The 22871-nt window shown below is 43.1% G+C and overlaps 1 protein-coding gene across 5 annotated transcripts in view; it reads left to right on the top strand.

Annotated features, from left to right (window-relative positions):
- Positions 1–22871, top strand: part of FYN (FYN proto-oncogene, Src family tyrosine kinase) — a 206164-nt gene that overhangs the window by 81682 nt on the left and 101611 nt on the right. For 4 of the 5 annotated variants that reach the window (XM_044388806.3, XM_026511620.4, XM_026511623.4 and 1 more), the window contains one exon: positions 10088–10157. The exons of the other annotated variant lie outside the window; for it this stretch is intronic. The gene's annotated coding sequence lies outside the window, so the exon portion shown is untranslated. The remainder of the gene's footprint in view (positions 1–10087; positions 10158–22871) is intronic. 5 annotated transcript variants of the gene reach the window in all.

Here is a 22871-nt window from a genome sequence, read left to right on the forward strand (position 1 = left end):
CAGAATGTATTTAACCCTTCTTCTATTTGCATGGGCTTTTATGTCGTTTCCTGTTTGGGGCTATCACAAAGAGTGCTACTAGGAACATTCTTGTACATGTCAGTGGGTGAGCATATGTAACATTTCTGTAGGATAGATCCCTTGATGACAAGACCCTGGGCCATTAGTTATGGGTGTGTTCAGCTTTCAGATACTGCCAGTAGTCCAGTGTCTTTATCAACTTACTCTCATCAACATTGGTACGAGAGTTCCGTTTACTCCATAGCCTCACCAACACTTTGTAGTTTTTGTCATTTTAGACAATTTGGTTGGTGTGTATTGGTAATGCATTGTGATTTTACTCTACTTTTATTTGATGACTAAAGCATCTTTTAATCTGTTTAATGGCCATCTGGATTTCCTTTTTTGCAAAATTTCTTCTGGAGTATTTGCCTATTTCTTTATTGGGTGCCAACCGTCTCCTTACAGATTTGCAAGAGTTCTTTGCTGGATATAATACTGCAGTTATCTCCCGCCATGGGCATGCCTTTTGATTTTGTTGATGTCATTTGACAAAGAGATGCTTAATTTTAATATACTCCAAATTATCGTATTTTCCCTTTGTGAATAGCATTTTCTTCGGTTCTGTTTTTTAAAAATCTTCACCTCTGGCAAAATGTGAAGGTATTCTCTGTTTTCTTAAGGTATATTTTACCTTTCACATTTAGATCTACCATACATGTGGAATAGACCTTTACATGGTATAAGGTAGAGATTAAGAATAATTTTGTTCATATGGATACCCAATGTGTTTATCAGCTAGGACTACCGTAACAAAGTACCACAAACTGTGGATGGCTTAAAACCACAGAAATTTGTTCTTTCATAGTTCTGGAGGCTAGAAGTCCAAAATCAAGGTGTGAGCAGGACCATGCTCTCTCTGAAGGCTCTAGGGAAGAATCTTCTTAGCTTCCGGTGGTAGCCAGTAAATCCTTGGCACTCCTTGGCTTACAGTTGCATTGATTGGATCTCTGTGTCCATTAGCACATGACCCTGTTCCCCTCATGTCTCCCTGTGTCTGTCTAAATTTCCTTCTTATAAGGATACCAGTCATATTGGATTTAGGCCCCACCCTAATACACTATGGCCTCATTTTAATGAATTACACCTACAAAGACACTATTTCCAAATAAGGTCAACTTTTCAAGTGGGGGAGGGGCGGTTAGGACTTCAGTGTATCTTTCTGGGGCACATAATTCTAGCCACGACATCCAGTGAACCCAACACCATTTATTGAACTTCAGTGTCATCTTTGTCATAATTTAGGTGACTATCTGTGTAGGTCTATTTTGGGATCTCCTTTTTTGTTCTTTTGGCCTATTTATCCTTAAACAAATACCACATTGTCTTAATTACTATTATTTTATAATGAATTTTGAATCTGATAGAGTAAGTCTTCCAGCCTTGTTGTTGTCCTTCAAGATTATTTTGACTCCTCACATTTTGCATTCCCATATAAGTTTTTGAATCTGCTTGTCAGTTTCCACCAGGAAAAAAATAAAACTTTTTTTTTTTTTTTGAAATTGCATTGAAGATGCAATTTGGGGGAAAACTGACATCTTTTTTTTTTTCAAGTTTCGTTTTTATTTAAATAATCTCTACAATGTAACAAATAAGATTTTCTCATTTAATAATAAAAAATTGTGTAATGTTTTGCAAAAGAAAAAAAAAAACAAGTAATCTCTACACTCAACATGGGGCTCAAACTCATGACCCTGAGATCAAGAGTCGCACACTTCTCCAACTGAGCCAGCCAGGCACCTGGGGAGAACTGACATCTTAAAAATAGTGAGACTTCCAGTCCTCCTACATGCATGACCCTCTTTTATTTAGGTTTTTAATTTCTTTCAGTGTTTTGTGTCGGACTTATTCTTTGTTGAAGTTATTCCTAGGTATTTGATATTTCTTTGATGGAGATTGTTTTGAAGACATAGGAAGCAGAGGAAGAGAAGAAAAGCTTCTACTGGGTTTCTACTTCTACTTTACATTATCAAGGAATTTCCCCAAGTTAAGCAAGCACAGCAGGGCTAAACTTCAAGTTGAGGTCTCACTAGGCAAATAAATTAGTTATCGCTTAGGAATGCAGTTTTTATGAGAGGTGAAATCATTCATAATGTGAAGCCATTGGGGGTGGGTAGAATAGGCCCTTGGTAGAGGAGAGGTACAGGTGTTTGGTTACCCACATTACCACATGGCAAACCTGTGCTTGGGCTGGAAGAGATGAAGACAAGATGCAGATCCTGGGTGGGTGTAGGGAACTAGATCTGGGATGTTCAGTGTTCTTAGAACATTAGGGTTCCCCAAAAGTGCCAGGTGGTCCAGGAGAATGGCCCAGGTGGTGGCATTTTGAGTCCTTTCCCCTTTGAACCAGGACTGTTCTACTCTACTTTCATTTAATATTGGCATTTAGTATAAACCTTGAAACTATGACACATGTATGAATTCACAAGGTCCTCATATTTAAAAAATATATAGCGTTAAAACTATCGGACTGGATATTCTTTAACATTTCATTCATCCTTAGGATTCTGGGATTCTAATATTGTAGCCAGCCTACACACTCCAGGGGCTCTGCACACATCATTATTAACCTGGCAGCGTTGTGATACCACGTGCATTCCATGGGCCGTCCCAGGAGCCACTGCAGAATGTCTGTTTGGAGGGCCTTGGGAGTAGTATTCAGGCTGGAAGAGAGCTCAGGGACTTGTCCAGAGGCTGCACCTGCATCATAGCAAAGCAGTGTTTCTGTTCAGACCCTGGACTGCGGATCCCTAGAAATAGCTTCATTTACAAGGACAAGTCAGAAACAACTCAAGTGCACTACAAAAACAGCTTCTTTTCTTTTTATCTGATACATAAGTGATATGATCACCTGACAGAAACTCATTGTTCATTCTGTAACTCATTTAAGAAAAGATATGATTGTTAGAAATATATACTTCATGCTCATGAGTCTTATAGAAGCTGAATCTTTATTTTTCCTTCTGACAGTCAACTAATTAGTTATTCCAGTGGCATTTCATTTCTTCCCCCAAATAAACTGGGCATCTTCAGCCCAACAGTTTAAACTTAATAATTTATTATTATTATTATTATTATTATTAGAAATTATATCATTATTATTCATGCTCGGGGCTGATGGGGCTTACAGGGGCGCAGGGGAGCCCTAAAGCCCCACCCAACCCCTCCAGCCACCCCTTTGTAAGACTCAGTCCAACCATTTGTGCCAGGGAACCCAAAATATATACCTGTCTGTCTGACTTGAGAGCTGGCCTCTTGGGCAGCTGAGGATAAACTTATGTGCCGCTTTGGTGGTGCCCTGCTCACAGTGAGATTCTGGTTCCCTGAGCTGGCCTTTTGTCGTTCTACCTTCCTGCACTCTTATTCTGTGGTCAGTAATTTCTTTCTCTGGCCGAGTGCCTTCTGTGCTTATCTCTTTTTCTGTCCTTCTCTCTTCCTTCTCTTTTCTTCTGCTCTTTACTCCCCCTCCAGCAAATAATAAAACAAGCGACAACCAAGCCTCGCTCGAGTCTTCATAACTTGGCGTGAAGCCAGAAGAAATAGGGCCTCGCAGGCAGGGAAAGCAGATGGGTCAGTGGTGCCTTCTCAGAGCACCCTCCCTCCTCCCCCAAGAGGAACGAAGGCTACAGTCAGTCATAAAGTGGGCTTGGTTTCCTAGGGAACCCTGTGTGTTCTGGTTCCCATCCTCCTCCCTTGCGCTTGGGCTTTGTGTGCTGGCTTGTTTAATGCATTATCCCACCATTTGGAACGCTTTAATTTTTCAGACAATTGACTTTAGACTCACAGAGAATATGGTAGCATGGAGGGATCAGGACTGTATTTTAAATCTATTGTTACCTTTGTGCACAAGCTGCCTGTACCTCACGCCGTGCAGGACAGCCGTAGCCACAGGAGAGCTATGGAGGGGAGGGGAAGTCACTCTCCCTGCCCCTGCTTTTGAAAATAAGACTCAGCAAAGATTCCCACAGCTGTTTCTTAGCAAGTGGGCTCCACACAAGTGTGTGCTGGCTTTATCAGTCAGCCCTTATTGTCTATAGGAAGACTTGGAATCCCCATTACAGAACTTAATGGAATTTGGTTATAAAGGTAAACCAAAAAGGATAATGCCCTTTGAATGTAACGAAATGGCCAGAAGTGCCTCTTCTTTGCAAGGCATTGGGCCAGGCAAGGTGCCAGTGGTTCAAAGATAAATTTAGAGTAGGTTCCTACCCTCAAGGAGCTGGCTTTTTCCCTTGAAGCAGATGGTATGGTAAGTTCTATAATAGAGGTACAAATAGAATGAGATTAATTCCAGTGGGAGAAATTAGGCAAGAACTTCAGGGAGGGATTTATGGTAGAGTTGGGCCAGAGGGACAAGTTGGTTCTCTATTCTTGCAGGTGGAGGTAAGAGCACCTAGGAGGGAAGAAACAGGGCACATGAAGGCCTAGGGGAGGGGCAAGTGCCAGGAACAGCACGTGCTTTCGTAAGACGAAACATGAAGGAGGAGAAAAAATGGAAGACAAGGTTGAGGTGGGTTTGGAATAATAATGGGTGGCTTTGAGTACAAAGCTGAAGAGTTTGAGTTTACGTAAGTCATTGGTTTTTTGCAGTGTCACCAAGCCCTGAGGTTCCTAGGAGGTGGCTCAGAAGCACTGCAGGGGCCGAGGTCCAGAGCAGCTCCTCTCTTCTCCGTTTTGTGTACTGGGGAATTACCATTCTTTAAAGAGTATTCCACTTGAAGAAAAACTGAAACCATTGGTATATGCAAAAGAGACCCATTCATTTATCCAGATAGTTAACAAATATTTTTGAAGTGACTCCTACATACTTAGCCCTGTACTAGATTCTACTGAAAGACCATTGAAGATTTCGAACTAGCTAATGGCATGGTAGCAAGAGCCACTGGGTTAAAATCCTGTCTCTGCCACCTGCTCTTTGTAAGACCACAGGCAAGTCTCCTGGTCTCAGAGGGAGCAGTGCCTCACCTGGAAAATGTAGGGCTGTACTGATAAGTCACCCCATCTGGGTCATTCTAGGACCGACATGATCAGAGCTGTAATTCAGAGTTTTCATGCGTGTCGATAGAGTGGGGAAAGGAGAGACCAAACTCAGAGAGAGGCCAGTTAGGAGGTGGTGGCAAGAACTTCTGTGAGCCATCCTAAGACTCTGAGTGAGGGCTCTCACTCAGTCATTCAACAGACATGTGATCCTCAGCGCCAGCCCCTGTGCCAAGCACTGATAATATCGCAGTGACCAAAACGAAGTTCCTGCCTTCAAAGTACTTTATGCCCAGGAGGCAGCAGAGGAACTGGGAGCATGGGTGATAGATCTAGGGTTGTGGTTTGAAACTCATGACAAGGGGTGATGGTTGGAGCTTTGGAAGCATATAAGAAAGCAAAAAGGTTTGGAGAGAAAAAAAAAGACCTGAGGTGATAGAAAGACCTAAGAAACATTCTGTGGAGAACAAACTAATTTCACTTCATGATAGCACATTCTTCATCAAGCTGACACAGCACACCCATCCTCAAAATATCCTGTTGTGGCTAAGAAGCTGTAACACACAGAAGAGATGATGTCCATTTAGACACCCAGCCCTTCTTGACTACATCACTCCTGTATAAGAAGCACAGTTACCCCAGAGTCATACATGGTTTTATACAAGAGCGGGTCTATTTGGTTTCCTCAGGAAGGTCTTTAATATCTACCAGTGTATGGAAAAATGCTAGAGGTGACTACCTAAGTTGCTAGCCCCTCAAATCTTTTCCTAGACCAGCTGGTGCTTTTTTACTTTTCCCCAAGTTATTGGAGTGGATCCAGAAGCAGATTCTGAGATCCTCAAGCTTTTCCTTATTTACCCTGCCAGTAATGACATGTTACAGGTTGTCTTCCCTACTGGAGTCTGAGGCTGAGCAATTAGTCTCCTATTGTCTTTACAGGAAATGACATCCATGTGGCTTCTGGGGAAAGCAACTGTTGACCGCTCTGGTTAAAATAATTTGGAAAGTGTTCAGCACTTCCTCTGGTTGATCATTTGAACTGGCTTGATTTAGAAAGCTTTTGGAAATGCGCAAAGCGAACAAGGGTTGTCAGAACCAGAAATATGCCTGGGTCAGTTTCCCAAACAAAACAAGTCTCTGAACTGTTGCTCTGGTCTCTCAATGCACTGACTTGTCTGGACTCTTCGGTGTGTGGCGGAGCCCAGTGTCTCCGTGTTCTGTTCTTTTTATAATGCTTTACGGCGCACTGATTCGCTGGAAAGATGCTTTCCAGCAGAAGATAATTGAAGACCCAACTCAAGGAGGCCTGAACAATAAGAAATTTACTGGAGCTGCACTGGTTCCACAGACTTCAGGGTTCACCTGATGCAGTCACCCCAGCTTTGCTTCACTGGGACTTTTTGTCTTTGCCCTCCTCTCTGAGCCAGCTTTATCGTTAGACTGGAGCAAGGGAGCTACAGAAATCCTAGGCATCATATCCCACACAACATTCAGCAGGGGGGAATTTGTCTCTGAATGAGAAGAAGCTCCCAGCAAAACATTCTTCACATCTTGTTGACCTGAATTGGGTCACATGCCTAATCTTAAGCCAATTACTGTCAGGAGGAATGCATTCCTCTTAGATCGGTGCTCTTGAAACCCTGTGAACACACAGATCACCTGGGGATCTTGTAAAATAGATTCTCATTCAGTAGGTTTGGGCTGGGGCCTCAGAGCTGACATTTCTCAGAAGCTCCCAGGTGACGCTGACATTGCTGGGTGGCACACTACAAAGTTTTAGGCCCTTCAGGTCCCTACCTTCCAGCTGGGAGTGCTGTCACCTGCCCCTGAGGCACTGTGGCTGAAGGGATATAGGGGATCTGTTAGGAAGAAGGACGAAGGAATGACCCATGCAGATGAGAACTGTATTAGAGATACTTGTTCCCAGTGGTAATGAGAATGTTAACCTTTAAACCAGGAGCCACACAGGGACTATGATATGTAGTAGAAGCAAAAAGTTCATGCAGGGCGATGTGTTGTGTAGGAACGCCTATTAATATCTTACTATTTATTTATGAGGCTATATATGTCATAATTCTTGAAAGAAAAGATTAAACGGTCATGTTGCCCTCTTCATTATCATTCAGTTCTTCTTATTTAATACCATATATCTAGTGTGTCTCAAAAAAAAACCAAATTCAAATGAGATGGATGTAAATGTCCTTCAGTTTAAAAAGAGTGTGCCAAGCCCAGCCTTTGATCTGAGTGACTATGTCACCTGTCTTAGTTCTTGGGGAGAGAGAGTACACCCCTACTGTCCTCAGAGTCACTTGGTATGATGTTGAACATGAAAAATGCTGCCAGTGGTGGATTTATGCCAAAGCAAATGGTCACAATGCCTTTATCAGTGATTATCGGTGGAGAAAATCATTATGCTCTCATCATTTGAAAAGGAAGAACTGTTTTGTTATTTTTTTTTTAAGTTTATTTACTTATTTAAGTGATCGCTACACCCAGTGCGGGTCTCAAACCCATGACCCTGAGATCAAGAATCATATGCTCTTTTGACTGAACTAGCCAGGCACCCCTATTCTATTGTTTTTAAATTTTTCTTAATAAAAGATACACAGGAGTCCTGAGCTGCAGCTGTTTAGGAAAAGCTGGTAAGACCAAAGGACTAGTGTCCATCTGGGGCAGATCCATCATAGATCCAGTGGGGCTCAGAGTGAAATACACAGCCAGATGTCAAGTAGACCTTCCTGAGACAGTGTCTTTGGTGGGGTTGTCATCCCCAACCTCATGTGCAAGGACAGTGTCACTGAGGAGGGAAGATGACATTTTACTGCTCCATCTACTGGAACCTCGGGCTCACATCCATGAGACCAATGGGAAGCCCAAGCAACTCTTCACTGGCCTTGCCTACATAGGTCCCCAAGGTGCCCATACTTAGGAAATCACCGGATATTTCTTGTCTTTGCAAAAGCCCTGAAAGGTTGAGAGATTCCCAGCTACTCTCCACCAGGTGGGGAAAGCTGCTAGACTCGGTGCTCCGTGAAGGCAGGGATTGTGCGTGCGTCACACAGGGAGCTCCTGCGTGACGGGCCGACTGGACCACTGGTCTGTTCCCGGGAGATCTGTCATATCAGCTGATCTGTGTGGGGCAGGCAAGAAAGCCCTTTGACTCACTGATCGATTCAAACAGTGCTGGCCGCATGCCTTGCCGGCTATGTGTACTGTGAGGCAAAAGGCTATTAGCTATGGGAGGAATAAAAAAACAGCGCCTTCCCTTGCAGCCTAAAAAGTAGGATACAGTAAGGGTATTTCAAGTATCTATATCAAATAAAACATAATTTTTGAGAAATTATGAGAAATTTTGAGAGAAAAAGAGGAGTAAGATCATAGCCATTGGGAAAATCAAGGTAGAAAGAGCTCAAGAAGGGGTGCCTGGGTGGCTCAGTCAGTTAAGCCTCTGACTTCAGCTCAGGTCATGATCTCAGGGTCCTGGGATCAAGCCCTACGCTCCCTGCTCAGTGGGGAGCCTGCTTCTCCCTCTCCCCCTGCCTCTCCACCTTGCTTGTGCTCTCTCTCTCTCTCTCTCAAATAAATAAATAAAATCTTAAAAAAAAAAAAAAAAAGAAAAGGTTCAAGAAGAAGAAGAGAGTTAAGCCAGGCCTAAAAGCAGGGGCTCATGACCTGGGTCCATGAATGGAATTCCGGGCTCTGTGAACTTGGATGGGGAAAAAAATTATTTTTACTAACCCTTAACCAAAATCTAGTATTTCCTTCTGTTACGAAGTAGCATTAGTTCTTTGTCACCAATGGAAATTATGGGTATTTTCATATTACATTATGGTTATAGATATCATAAAATATCATTTATGCCCAACAGTACTTCAAATTACAGTAATTTTTAGACTTTTGCTGGAACTTACTTCAATATGGAAAGAAACACATCACAATTTTGTGATATATTTTGATAACTGTGTATCAATATACTTCTTTTGAATCCTGTTCATTTCATGCATTAATTTCAAGCATTTAAAACATTATTCTGAGAAACATGTCTCTAGACTGCTACGGGACAAAAAGGACAAAGAGGCCCTTCCTCAGAAAATGGGTAGGCTTCCTACCAGCAGTTGTGAAACAGAGACACACGGGGAAGGAACTGGCATGCCCACGGGCTCAGGCAGGACAGGTGACTGGACACTACAGCTTCTGGTGGGAGGATGTGGAGATAAAGCAGAGGGAAGCTGGGGTCCCAAGCTAATGTAGGTCACGGGAAGCAGTGGAAGGTGTTTCCACAAGGCTTGAAGTTATATTTAGGAAGGATGCCTTGCAGAGCCACGAGAGCAGGATTGGACGGGAAGAAACCCGGGGCTGGGAAACTGGTTTCTGCAAGGAGTGACGCCAGCTGGTGTGATGATAAGTTGGAGAGAAGGCGGTGAGTTCCACAGGACTAGAAGGGCAGACTGGGACCTTGGTTTACCGAGGAGGTGAGGAAGGCCATGTTTGTTTTCAGGCCTGGGTGATTAGGAGACAGATAATAGCTCCTTGCATGCACTGGGTGTTTACTGCGTGCCAGATGCTGTTTTAAGCCCTGCTGTGACATTTATGTGTCATTAAATTTATCTCATTTAATCTCCATAACCACCCTGGGAAGTCAGTACAATAATCCCTATTTTACAGATAAGAAAATGAAGTCTAGAAACGAAAGGTGAGGGTCTCACAGCCAGCAAGGGAGGAGAGAGTGTGTTATTGAAAGAAATAGGAAAAAGAATTGGTTTGAGGAAATTTTTATGAGTTCAATTTTAGATATTTTTGCATTGTTTTGTCTTCAGTTATTTTAAAGGGCTAAAAATTCAAATAAAGTATGAGCATAGTTTCTGGTTTATTTCGTTGTCCAGATTTTTATTTATTTGTTAATTTATAAATTGATTTCGTCTTTGTGAAAAACAGAAGAATCTGACAGTAAGAGTTTGATACGTGGATGAGTGCCCCAAACAAGGAAGACTACGTGGTTTCCAGAAGGGTAAATGATGCATTTTTCCTTTTGTCGTGGTTTGTTTTTCAGGACCGGTCCAGCAGCTGTAGAAGAAGACATGCGGTGTATATAAAGTTTGTGATAGTTGGGGGAAATTTTGGTAAGTGTTGCTGCATTTAATTCTAATACCTTTAAAATGGTGCCCAAAAGGGAAGCCATTGCCTTATGTCATGCATCTTTTAAATCTGCACTAAACATAGACAAAATGGGATTTTATAATTAGTTGTGACATTCAGTTGGTTCTTTTGACAGTATGACGTTTTTTCCTGTTATTGCTGATGTTATTAAGAAATACGGGGTTTTCTAAGATTTAGTAAGTCTAGATTTAGGGAAGCTTCTGGACGCAGGGTAAAGACTACCCTTGACAGTTTAGCTTATGGTCTAGGTAACCCCTGGAACATAAGAGTAATAAAGTGCAGACCAATAGAATAACAACAACAACAAAAAGTCTCCACAGCAGAGAAATCCTTATGGCCTATCTGTTGAAATGAGAAATGGCAGTCATCTGTTTGGGGGATGGGAAACTGAAGGGAATCAAGAATCCCATCATGTGGGGGAGCCAGTCCCAGCATGACAGTGGCCCAAGAGACCAAGAACATGAAGTTCAACAACCACCCAGAATACCTTGCTAGCAGTAGTAAAAAGAACGGTCTTCAGGGTCAGGCAACCTAGGTAAAATATAAGTTCTGCACTAATTGGTTGTTATCTCCACTCTCTGAGCCTCAGTTTCGTCATCTGTAAAACAAGGCTCGTAATGTTACCCACCTCATATGGTTATTGTGAGAATAAAATGAGCTGGGCAGTGCTGGGGCATAGTAGGTGCTCAATAAAGCAAGAAAGAATAACTTTCTTGATAGCGGGACAGCCTCATTTGGAAACTGGACATTTACCACTGAAATCAAACCACCAAAAGGTGTACATATCTCCCAGCAGGAGTGCCACTGGGGTTGGGTTGGTCACACCACATTTGCTGTCACAAAGGATGTCACAGCTGGTCACTGCAGTCTGTCCTGCAGAGTCCACTCCGTAACACACTGTGGCAACCCCAAGACTTTTGTCATCTTCTCCACTCCTGTCTACCCATTCTTAGACAAGCTTGGCCAATTTAACTTTCTTCCTGTGACCTTTGCAGACAAGTACAGTTACATTTGTTAAAGTTTTGTTCAGTTTTGAAGTTAATGTTACTTTGAATCAAAATAACGAGAAGGAAAAGAGGAGTCGGGAGTTGTTACCATATTTAGGCTTTCATTTCCAAACCTTTCTTTTGATTTTTTTTCATCTGTGCTTATTATGTACCCTTCTCAGAGATCCAGTTATTGGGCTGAAATTTTTGAGATTTGACTAAAAGAATTTGGCTTTGGGGTAGGGCTTTTATCTGTCGTTGGAAAGAATCAGCCATGTCACTCAGTGCAGATGGGCTGGTGTTGAAGATTGGTGTCCCTAGGTGGACCCCGCCAGTTTCATGGACTCGAAGAGATGGACATGGCCTCAGGGGTTGTCTGGCCCGTTCTCCCACTTCCTGAAACAAGGTCTCTTCTACAGAACCTGTGACAGAGGGGAGTCCCTATTCTCTCAGAGATGAGGAGCTTGCTACTGCACAGAGCAGGTACTCTGATTAAAGAAAAAAATTAAGGGACACAGGAAAAGTTTAGGGGGTGACACAGTTGTTCTGAATCTTGGATTTGTGGCAGTATTTATTCAGCTGTCTGTTTCATGAAAATTCACAGAGCTGTATGATAAAAGGGTGAATTTTGCTCTATGTCAGTTAAGCCTCAGTTTTAAAATAGAAAAAAAAAAAAGACCCAACCAGTTAGACAAATACCTGGACATTTACCTCAAATTGTCAAAAAGAAAGAGGGAAGAAAGGAGGGAAGGAGAGAGAGAAGGAAAGCAATCTAGTCCTTACATTGAACAGCATGTGCTCCATGAGGCAGAAACTTGATCTTCTTCCTTCCTCTGGTCCCAGTGCCTGGCACCTAGAAGGCCTATTATAAGTACTTATTGAGCCAACTATGCTTGTAGTCACTTTCTAAGCAGACAGAGACAAGTCTACCCACTCTCTCACACTCCGGCCCTTCGGGTATTTGAAGACCCTCTCCGTCATCATTCATCTTCTCTTCTCTGGGCTGAACTTAACCATGTTCCATCCTTGTACTGTTTGTCTCCTGATATTATTTCTCTCTCTCTCTCCCCACCCTGCCTCTCCAGCATTAGAAACGCTGCCCCTGAGGTGATCTGGCCCACAAGCAGTACAGAGGGCTGTTGCTTCTATAGACAATATCAGTAGATACAACCCTAGTCCTCTTCCTTTGCAATCAGTACTGAGTGCCTGGTAATAGATTGTGAAGGATTTCTGAACAGTAGTGTTCCAAGGATGGAACTCCTCAAAGTAGGGAGGATAGCCCTCTAAGAGACAGGGTGACAGCAATCCATCCTCTCTTAAGCGTCTTGACTGAAATGAGGCCAGGCCTTGCCACCCGTTAAGACAGCAGTAGTACTGTTTATAAATCTTTCAAGGTAGCACTGTATCACAGATCCTGGCTCTTCATTATGAAGCATAGGACATTTGAAATTCTTAAAACAAAAATTTATGAGTGCTTTGAAAAAATCTAGAATCCCCCCCCCCGCCCCAGCCATGCCACAGGGAGATATATGAATACATAAATAGAGAGAGAGGCCTGTGATTCTCAACGCAGGTTAATTTTGTTCTCCCAAAGGACATTTGGCAATGTCTGCAGACATTTTTTGTTGTCACAGCTGGGGGTGGGAGGACGTGTGTACTGACATCTAGTGGGCGGAGGCCATGGGTGCTGCTGACTGTGCTGCAGTGGACAGGACAGCAGCACTCACAGTGATCAGGCCCAACGTGTCAGTGATGCTGCGACCGAGAAACCTGACATGGAAGTAATAAAAAAGATTTAAATGTCCAAAGTACTTATTATTTTGAAGGTTTAAAATTTTAAATATTTTGACATTTAATTATATGTAACTATATAACTAGAAAACATAAAGAAATTTGGTCAGAGAGTCATAGGGCCGAAAGGTCTTGTAAGAGACTCTCTCTCTTACACTACCCCTAACTCCAAGCAAGAACTGACTTAAATGAATTCAGACAGACAGATGGCCATCTGAAGGTTTATAGTGATGACTGTCAACTAAAAGTGAGACTCATACAACAGGATCCCCGCAGTCACACAAAGGAGGTTGTCTCCTATTTTAATTTCAGCCCCAGCTTCCTCAGAAGTGCCTGCCTCTAGATGGTCTCTGAGATGAAATGGTATTTCAATCTGGGCTAGTCCTTCCCTTTGAATCAAGGGCAGCGATTCTGGTGTGATGAAAATGTGCTTAGGGAGGAGAGGGATCTCATTACAGATGATTGAGATTGGGTATTTTGGTACACAGGGCTGTTTATTTGCATCAATTTCTTAGTGACACCATAGTCTGGTTTAAATGGGAGTTGTTGGGAGCTTTTGTAGCCCAAGATGGCTACATTTGCTGAAGCAGGGAGATTAAAGCAACATATGTCAAGTTGTGATATAGGACAATCCACTTGAAAAGACTTTAATTATAGGGCTTATTTTGGGAGGGTAACTGTGCTTTTTGCGAGGTATATTTTGGGATCCACTAACCCAGCTTCAAGGCTAGTAATATCTTCCCAGAAAGGGTGTGGCTTGTGCTTGTGAACATAAATATTTTCCTACCAAAACCTTTGGTATAATATTCTTTCGACTTTACTACCCTCCATTTTTCTTTTTCTGATAATCTTTCCCTTGCGAGTGTGCTATGAAAATGCATTCTGGAAACTTGGAGAAGAAAAGGATAAAAGATCTCATTTCAGATAGCCAAGTCCAGAGATTTAGGGGCTTTACATTATCAGTCTGCTGTTTTCAAGACGAATAGAATTTGGAGGAACGTGCCACTGCTGAATAGTAAGCAGCATGGGGTGAGACTGTAAGAGGCATGTTGATGCTGAATATTTTAATGTGAGAAATGACAGAAGAGCTACACCTGTAGAGCTACCTAATTTGCCGGCATTGCCTCTGTGACCCTCGGGGAGTTCTTGGGGGCCACCTCAGTGCCCTTCTACCACAGCTAACGACCTAGAGTGGGTATCCATTTGCACATTTGCTCTTCAAGACTCGTGCCTTTCCCCAGCTCTGCCTTTGGTGGCCTCTGTCACTTCCCTGTTAATACCTCAGTCCTTTGGCCTTCCTCAAAGGAAGGGTTGGAACTTTCTGCCCAGTCAGCATTTCCTAGTCTTCATCTGAAAGCAAATGATAAAGGAGAAATTAGATCAACAAAATAAAATCAACTTTTCGCTTACACAGTGTGTGTGGTAGATGGGTGGGGAGGAGGAACAGAGGTCGAGGAAGAATAATTTTTTAACCCAATAAACCAGCCACATCTGAGGGTAGAGAAGCACTTTTACCTAAATTCTAAGTCACGAAAACAATAAAATGAGAGCAAGAATGCTCCATGAGGGAGAGTTGAAGGCAAAGCCTCCTAACTGTAGAAGTCTCTGGAGAGGTGTCCCTGTTCTCCCAGAGGCAGTCTGCAGCCTGCTTCTGAATCACCCAGAGAGATGATTTAAGAGTGCAGGTCCCTGGGTCCAGTGCAGACGGATAGAATCCAAACCCGTGTGGCAGGTGTGTTCTTCATGCCACTCTCCAGGGGGCTCTTGTGCACACTAATACGCAGCCCAGCCCAGCCTCTAAGATTCCCTTCCATAAGCACAGCTGGAAAATGCAGAGAACGGATCAGCCTTTTGAAGCTCAGAACTACGCATGTTGCTCCTTGCTCAGCTGTGTGTGGGAGGGTAGAGCCCCATATTCTGTTACCTCCTTCTCTTGATCCTTGAGGTTATTCCTTGCTCACTAAGAGAAGCGTCCTTTTCATTCCAGGTTAGTGTGGGTGCCATCCTAAGCCAGAATCTTTGAAGCTACTTTGAGACTGCCGTCCTTCTTGTCTGCTCCAGTAGCCCGTAGATCTGCCGTCAGCCCTCCCTCAAAAATTGACACAGCAGTGTGGGTGCCCTGAAAGCAGCATTTCCCACTTACAAGAGGGAAAACATTTTCAGAATAAGTAACTGTTGCATATTCTAGTACATGCTGGATAGCTAACACTGGATAATAAATCCACCTGGGATACAGGTATTTGGACCAACTCTATAGCCCTGCCTCTAACTGGTGCGGCTGCTTGTGCAAATGGGTATCGTGATATCATTGGTATAGCTGGTGTAAGTTTATAAGGAGCTGCAGCATATTTGCTCCTCCCAAATCTTACCTCTTGCGTGGTGGAACAGGTATTATCCCCAGATAAAATCTGCGACTCTGAGAATTTAGCCTATGTCTTAGGAGGCATTTGGAAGCTATGGGGGTATGTCGTCCTCCTCTCAAAGACTGGAGGCGGTGTTGGCATGCAGTTGGTGTGGGAAGTCAGGTAGGGTTGGTAAATGTCCTACAGCGTCTCCGACAGTCCTGCCCAGTGAAGAATTGTCCCCGGCACAGTGTTCATTGCACCCCCACTCAGTAACACTGCTCTGAAGTTTTTCAGCTAACTTGTGCAGTCGAACCGGGCTTCCATCTCTGCTGTCTGAATCCAGGCCCTTTATGGCCCTCTCCACGCTAAAGACATCACAGAATGAATTCCTGCTTCACTGGGAGCCCTCACTGCATTAAAGATTGAATTCCGAGTGATTGTTCTTTGGGTTGTGCCATCGCTACTCTGTACCGGAACGCAGGCACAGCATGCTGTATGTGGAAAGAGCCTTTCTGAAACCTCAGTGGCCTGGGTTGACCAGCACCCTGTACCTGTCATTCTTCTGTCAGTGCCTAGCACAGATGGAAAGAGTGCCATCTTTGAAAAAGATCAAAGCCCAAAAGAATGCTCCACCTAGAGCCTTTGATCCAATCTTTCTGGCTTAAGAACCATCCAGATAGGCAATTAGGTGTCAATTTCAGGAGTTTTTGATATGATATCTTCGGCTTTATACCTGCCTGGTGCACTTCTAGAGCCTGCTATTGGAGTTTTGTTTAAAGTTTGATTTTGATGTCAGCCAACAAAGCCGCCAAAACAGTGGCTACATCAGTTTGAATGAGCACACATGGAATCTATTAAAGTGGTAAAAAATGTAACCATATTGAATGAAAAGGCACGCAGTGAAGCTGACCTGAATATAAATGTCGAGGGGATTGTGAAAAGAGGAGGTAGTGATATTATATGATTTTTTCTTTCTTATTATTTTTTTTCTCTCTCTTCCAGTTTCTTTCCCAATTTTTTATTCTGAACAAAGGCACTAGTTTGGGAGATAATCGTAAAACCAACACCTGTATGCCCTTTACCTAGGTTCACCAATTGTTCTGAATTTGCCATATGTGCTTTCCTTTAGTCCTTCCAATTATTTATACATATGTATTTATATGTATTATATGCAACTATATGGCATACATTATATAAATTTTTGCTGTACCATATTCGAAAGTTGCAAACATCTTGACACTTTACCTCTAAATATTTCATCGTGCATCTCCTGAGAATATGGGATTCTTCTACATAACCACAATGCTTTTATACCTAAGAAATTTGCAGTAATTCATGATATTGTCTAGCATCCAGTCCCTAGTCAGACTTCCCCCGTTGTCCAGGCTGCCTGTGGTATCGAATGTCCTGCACTCCGGCCTTGCCTGTTTTCTTCATAGTGTTGGTCAACTTGCTCCTTCTCTCTTCCTGAAAATTGTTAGATTTAGAGGCTTGGTATTAGATGCGGGTTGAACATCTTTTTGCCCAGGATACTTCGTAGGTGGTAATGCATGCTTGATACTACATCACAACAGGAGACAGACGCTGTCAACTTGTGCCTCCATCCACAGACCTCAGTTTGCTCTCTCGAGCAGGGTGGTCACCAGACCTCACTGTGTCCAGATATACCCTGAGTCAGTAAGGCCTCTGAGGGCTGCTCTGTGGAGCCTTTGTGAACGTCCTGTCACCCACCTACCTTGCGTCCAGTGCTTCGAGTATCAATGGATAATCCTCACCTGGATCACTTCTTACATTGGGGTAGTGTCTGATATTTTTTACCCTTTGCTTTCTCTTCCTCAGTTCTTTATAGTGAATGATCTAGGCCTTCATATTTTACAGTGAAGAATTAGCCACTTCCCTCGTGGTCAGCTAGATTTTGCTGTGATGCTAACCACAGTTCTTTCTTGTCTTTGGGAGAAGGAGCAACTTTAACAAGCTATTTACTACCTGCCAGGGTACCACTAGGCTCCTTAACTATAGAACTTCTTTCACTTTTTTCCCCACACAATGGCTTAGGCTAGTGAGCAAAGGGACTTGCTCAGGGCCCCCCAGCTCCTCTGGTGGAGCTGAGATCAAGCAGGATCTGTCAGGCTTAGCATCAGGGATTTTCCACTTTGCTGTGTTCCCTCTGATCCCCAACCCTGTCAGTGTCTGGCACCTACAGTTCTTGCCATAGACAAATGCCTGCCTGACCGGGTAGGTCTGTGAAACAAGGCCACGTCAGCCAGGAGGGGGCTGTGCAGCTGGAGAAACACGAGTCACACACACCTAAAAAGTGCACGTGCTCCTGGATCTCAGACAGCGGGGGGCCCAGTGCTATCAGAAATCTCTATCTGTATTTTAACCCTCCCACGTTTTCCATGTTGGTGGCTCATTTATATATTCTGACACTCGTCAGCAGAATCACCAGGTTTCAGCACCTGCACTGCGGCCGGCTGAAGCCCCTCAAGTCAGCCAAGGCTTTGTTTGGAAATGGAATTCTGAGCTTGTGTTTAACATACTCTTTTAAACAGAGATTCATGTTCTTGAAATTTGATTTGAGGAGTGTTTGGTTTTTGAAGAGGGGGAAAGTTGGGTTTTATAGAAGTATTCTTTAGCTGATACATTATTATAAAATCTTGGATTTCTTAATTAGTAGGTTAATAGCACAGTAGTAGATATTTCATCTGTGGCTTTGAGTGAAAACAAGTACACTTCCCTCTGAATATCATCTGTAGGATTTTTCTGTTTAAAATTGTTCTCTGAGGGACCCCTGGGTGGCTCAGTCAGTTAAGCATCTGCCTTCAGCTCAGGTCATGATCTCAGGGTCCTGGGATCGATCCCCTCATCGGGCTCCCTGCTCAGCGGGGAGACTGCCTCTCCCTCTGCCTCTCCCTCTGCCTCCCCTCCCTGCTCATGCTCTCTCTCTCCCACTCTCTCTTTCTCAAACAAATAAATAAAATCTTCAAAAAAATTATTAAAATTGTTCTCTGAGTCCTCACCAGGGAGATAAAGCCTGTCTGTTTTAGCCGCCTCGCACTCCTCATTCTTTGTGTGTATTTAACTACAGTAACACGTCACAGAAGGAACTGTGTGTTGTTCCCATGAGAACTGAAGCAGAGCTGACACAGATGATTAGCACTGCTCCTCAGAATGGGCCTCGGTCGTCACTGTTGGCCAAGGCCAAGGACCGATGAGTTAACTCTAATCATTTGGAGCAGAAAGCATCCTTGAGTTTGGAGTGAGGGGACACGATTGCAGGTAGAGGCCCCGCTGGTCTTCCATCATCCCGCAGGAATTTAGTCCTGCCCTCCCATTTTACAGATTAACAACCTAAGGCACCCACAGATTGAGTCGGGCCTCGGTCAGACCTAATTAGCTTGGGTCTCTTGTGATTCCTCCTCACGCTTCCTGAAGTTAAAGTTTTCAGTCAGCAAGTACTAACTGTAATGCTTCAGCCTGGCATGACAGTCATCACACAGAAACACACAGTGTTTCTTCCCATGCTAACCCTCCATGACCCAACTTCCCTCCACCAGGAACATTTAACAAGTGAAGAAATAAAGGTCTAAATCCGTGCTGTCCAATAGAAATAGTAGGCAAAGAGCATGTATAACTTAAAATTTGCCAGTAGCCACGTTAAATGAAAGTAGAAAGAAATAGGTGACATGAATTTTAATAATATACGTTAGCTTAAGATGTATCTAAACTATTATATCATCAATCAGTATTAAAAATTATGGAAATATTTGTGTACTAAGTCTTAGAAATCTCAGTGTGTATTTAACACAACAGCACATCTCAATTTAGACAAGCCACATTTCAAGCGCTCAGTGTGGCTCACAGCTACTTCTATGGGCAGCAGAGCAGTCCAGGGCCACACCCAGTGAGATTCTTTAGTTGAATCTCTTGAGAGAAACTTAATCAGCTTTCTTATCCTCCCCTCAGTCTGAGGCCACATATTTCTATCCTGTGTGTGCCACTTTTTCCCCAGCTAAAAGTCTAATTACAGGGAGATGCTTGGTTTGACCATAACGGCTAGCTCAGCAGTTTTCTACCCGTCCTGGCAGCTGGTGAGACCCACATACCCTGCCTTGTAAATGATAGTGTGAAGCATACTTCCAAATGTCTCCACAGCAGTTTCCATGATTTCCTTTCTCTGAGGGGGTAACTCAATGGCATTTTGCAAAACCAGGGGGATTTTTTTTTTTATTCACCCTTTCTGAAAGACCCAATCTAATCAATGGATTCTTAAAATACATGCAGACTTATAGTCTCCCAGGACCTCAGCCGAACAAGTTAGCATTATACATTTTTTAACCATTTTTACACCAAGTATACCTCTGTTTTAATTAATGATGGTTTCTTCTTTTTTTTTTAATTAGTCAAATACTAGTCAATACATCAGTCCCATTTTGAGCATTATTCACAGTGAAACCAAGAACATTATTCACAGTGAAACATTAGTAAAGGTCAGATTCCATTTCCACTAAATGTCAAGTCTCCTGGCCATTGACCCTATCACTCGAAGTATTAGATTATAATACAACCCTGGGGTGGGGGGCGGGGGGGATGACAGAAGAAGGATGACAGGCCCCTGAAATTTGTTATGATGGACTTCACCCAAATGGAAACAGTGATTTGTAAAAATAGAAATTTGAATAGGATAAAGATTGTCCCATATTCTTAATCAGAGGCCAGACTGCACATCTTCTTGCAGCAATCTCAGTTAAATAAAGGATAGAGAAGATAATGCCTTTTTCCCCTTATCCTTTGGCCCCTTGCAGTCATTGAAGGATGACAGCATCAAACCAGAGAAATGAATCTCCTCTATTTTCTTTCAGTGGTGTATTCCTTAGGTTTTGACCTTGTGTCAGTCTCTCTTACTCATAGAGCCCCTGAATCTTTAAGTGTAAGATTGCATTTGGAATCAAAACAATGTGTTTTGTAAGGGCAGTTTTCTACTCTCACCCCACTTCCCTACATCAGTACTCCATCCCCATTTAAATCACAGCTCTTTTCTTCACTCCGATTCAAAGGCATTTTTATTTCTTCGGACATCTCCTGTTCATTTCAAAGTATCATTTATTAGCTGTATTTCTGCTATGCAACCAGAAATCATGGTTGACTCCAGGCAAGTGGCCGAGTTACTAAGTTTGCTTCCAGTGTGGTGCTGAGTGGGAATATTTCAGTTTCATCTTCAGTATTGATACTGACTGACTGAGAGTGATGGATGAGGGACTGAGGAAAGGAAAGGAAATCTAGAGTAGAGTGGCAGAGCATCATCCACCTCAAGGATTCTTATCTGGACCAGCTGAGGAGATGTTAAAACCCTGGCCCCAGGCCTCAGAAGCTCTGGGGACAGGACCCAAGCAAGTGTATTAAGAACCACCCGCTCTTACTCAGTTGTGTCCGTTTGTCAAAATTCAGGGACAGCCTTACACTATGTAAATTATACCTTAACAAACTTAATATCCTGAAGTATATTTATATGCATGCATTGAAATTTTTGAAATTTTTGACACCCACCATGGAGAATATTCTGACTACGAAACTCAACTCTGAGATAAAGCTCACAGTCAAAACAAGCATTCGTTCATTCCGTAAACATTTAAGGAGCAGAGCTAGGCATTGTTCCTGCCTTGGGAAAACAGGGGTACATTGAGACACAGTACATGACAAGGGTTGTGTTTTATGGGTGAGACCAATGTCCACCAACTAGGATGCAAAACGCAAAGCATAATATGAATACATCTGTGGAGCAAAAAGGAAAAGACCCCCAACAGACACACACACACATGTGCACATACACACACATACGTCCACACACACACGTTCCCAGTTCTACCCCACTGTCTTCTTGAAGATGGAATGGGGTAGGCAGTGTTAGGAAAATTTCATAGAGAAGCCACAGAACATGTGTCCTGCGCATGATTAGGCAAGGAAGTGGAAAATATTATGCCTGTTTTTCAAAGGAATGGCTCTCAAGATTTGGTTCTAAAGTTAAAAAAAAAAAAAAGTCGTTATGGCATCAGTTGTTTTTCAAGTGATTTCCACAACCTTTCATACTCTTCAGCTTGTTTCTCCCGCTCTATCCAGTCACAGTGCCTGACACAGTACGTATGCAGCACGGGAGATGTGCTGGATTGAATCGATGCTTTCAGGAGTTTGCCTGCCCCTGACAAACTCTTGTACACAATTGAGTCTTAGGGTAATAATAGTAGTGTGTAATTTTCAAAATAGCACCCAAGTTACCTCTGTAAGTATTGCTTCCTAAATACTAAAAATGTTTGCCCTTGAAGGAGGGTGCATTTCAGTGGTTCCTGATGGTATGTGTCATGGTATGATTTGATTTTTATATTTAAGGAACATTAACTCTTCTTTCTAACCCAGTTTTTTATTCTTTTTCACTTTTAAATATATCTGAGGTTTTGGATAAGCAATGGAGCCAGAAAGAAATGATCATGGCATCCCTTACCAAGTCTGTCCTTCCAGCAGATCCGGGACACAGCCCTGTGTTTTCCTGGGTGGTGGATGCTCTTTCAGGAGTTGGGGGGCAAAGAGTATTTGAGAGTAGTCGTTGACACTGCATTGAAAAAAATAGAGTCAATGCAGGGTGTCAGCTCACCTGGGACAACTGCTCTCCCTACACATTTTTGCAGCTTATATGCAAGTTACCATTGTTGGTTACTTCGATACCACTGAACATCTCAGGAACATTTGTAACTTTTTGTTGTGAAGTGCCACGACAAGAACCAGCTCACATACTGCTTTTTTTAGAGGCTGAATGAGATTTCCGGAGGTGCCCTGTACAGTGGAAGGTTTTTCTGTTGTTCTGCCTGCTTCCCAAGCCTAAACAAAATGTGCATTCCAGTCTCTGTTCCATTAAGTAGCCATTCTGGTGGCAGGGAAAGTAGATGAAGCCACGGGAACTGAGTTTAGGGTTTTAAATGGCAGGATGGACAGGCCATTCGCTTTGGTGCTGGACATAGGATTGAAATCTGAGCTCCCCACTGCAAGCCAGCTGTAGGGTCTTGGGCAAGTCACTTCATCTTTGTGAACCTTCCTCTACTTCCCAAAGTGGGAGTTGAGAATCACGGGAGATAAGATGCGGTGCTGATGTGATGCCTAGCACTATTGAGTGCTTAGTTCATGGCAGACCTCTTTATTTTGCCCTTGTTAGCGTATATATCAATTCCTGTCATCCTCCTGTTTAAAAACTTCTCAGGGTTCCAGTTAGTTAGTCCATGGCAGACCTCTTTATTTTGCCCTTGTTAGCGTATATATCAATTCCTGTCATCCTCCTGTTTAAAAACTTCTCAGGGTTCCAGTTAGCCTCCAGTTAGCCAGAAAGAAGCGTTGTAACCTGATGTTCAGGGCCTTTCACCATCCCTCTGTCTGACCTACCTTTCTACCACATCTGACCTTAAGGCTCCGTAGTCATCTGTGCCCTCAGTGGGCCTCGGCCCTCATCTCCTCCTCCAGGATGCCTTCCTCCCATATCTTAGAGTCTGCTGCAAGGCTCATCTTAAATGCC

This window comes from Ursus arctos, unplaced genomic scaffold, assembly GCF_023065955.2.
Source record: "Ursus arctos isolate Adak ecotype North America unplaced genomic scaffold, UrsArc2.0 scaffold_13, whole genome shotgun sequence".
In the NCBI taxonomy this organism is placed as follows: Eukaryota; Metazoa; Chordata; class Mammalia; order Carnivora; family Ursidae; genus Ursus; species Ursus arctos.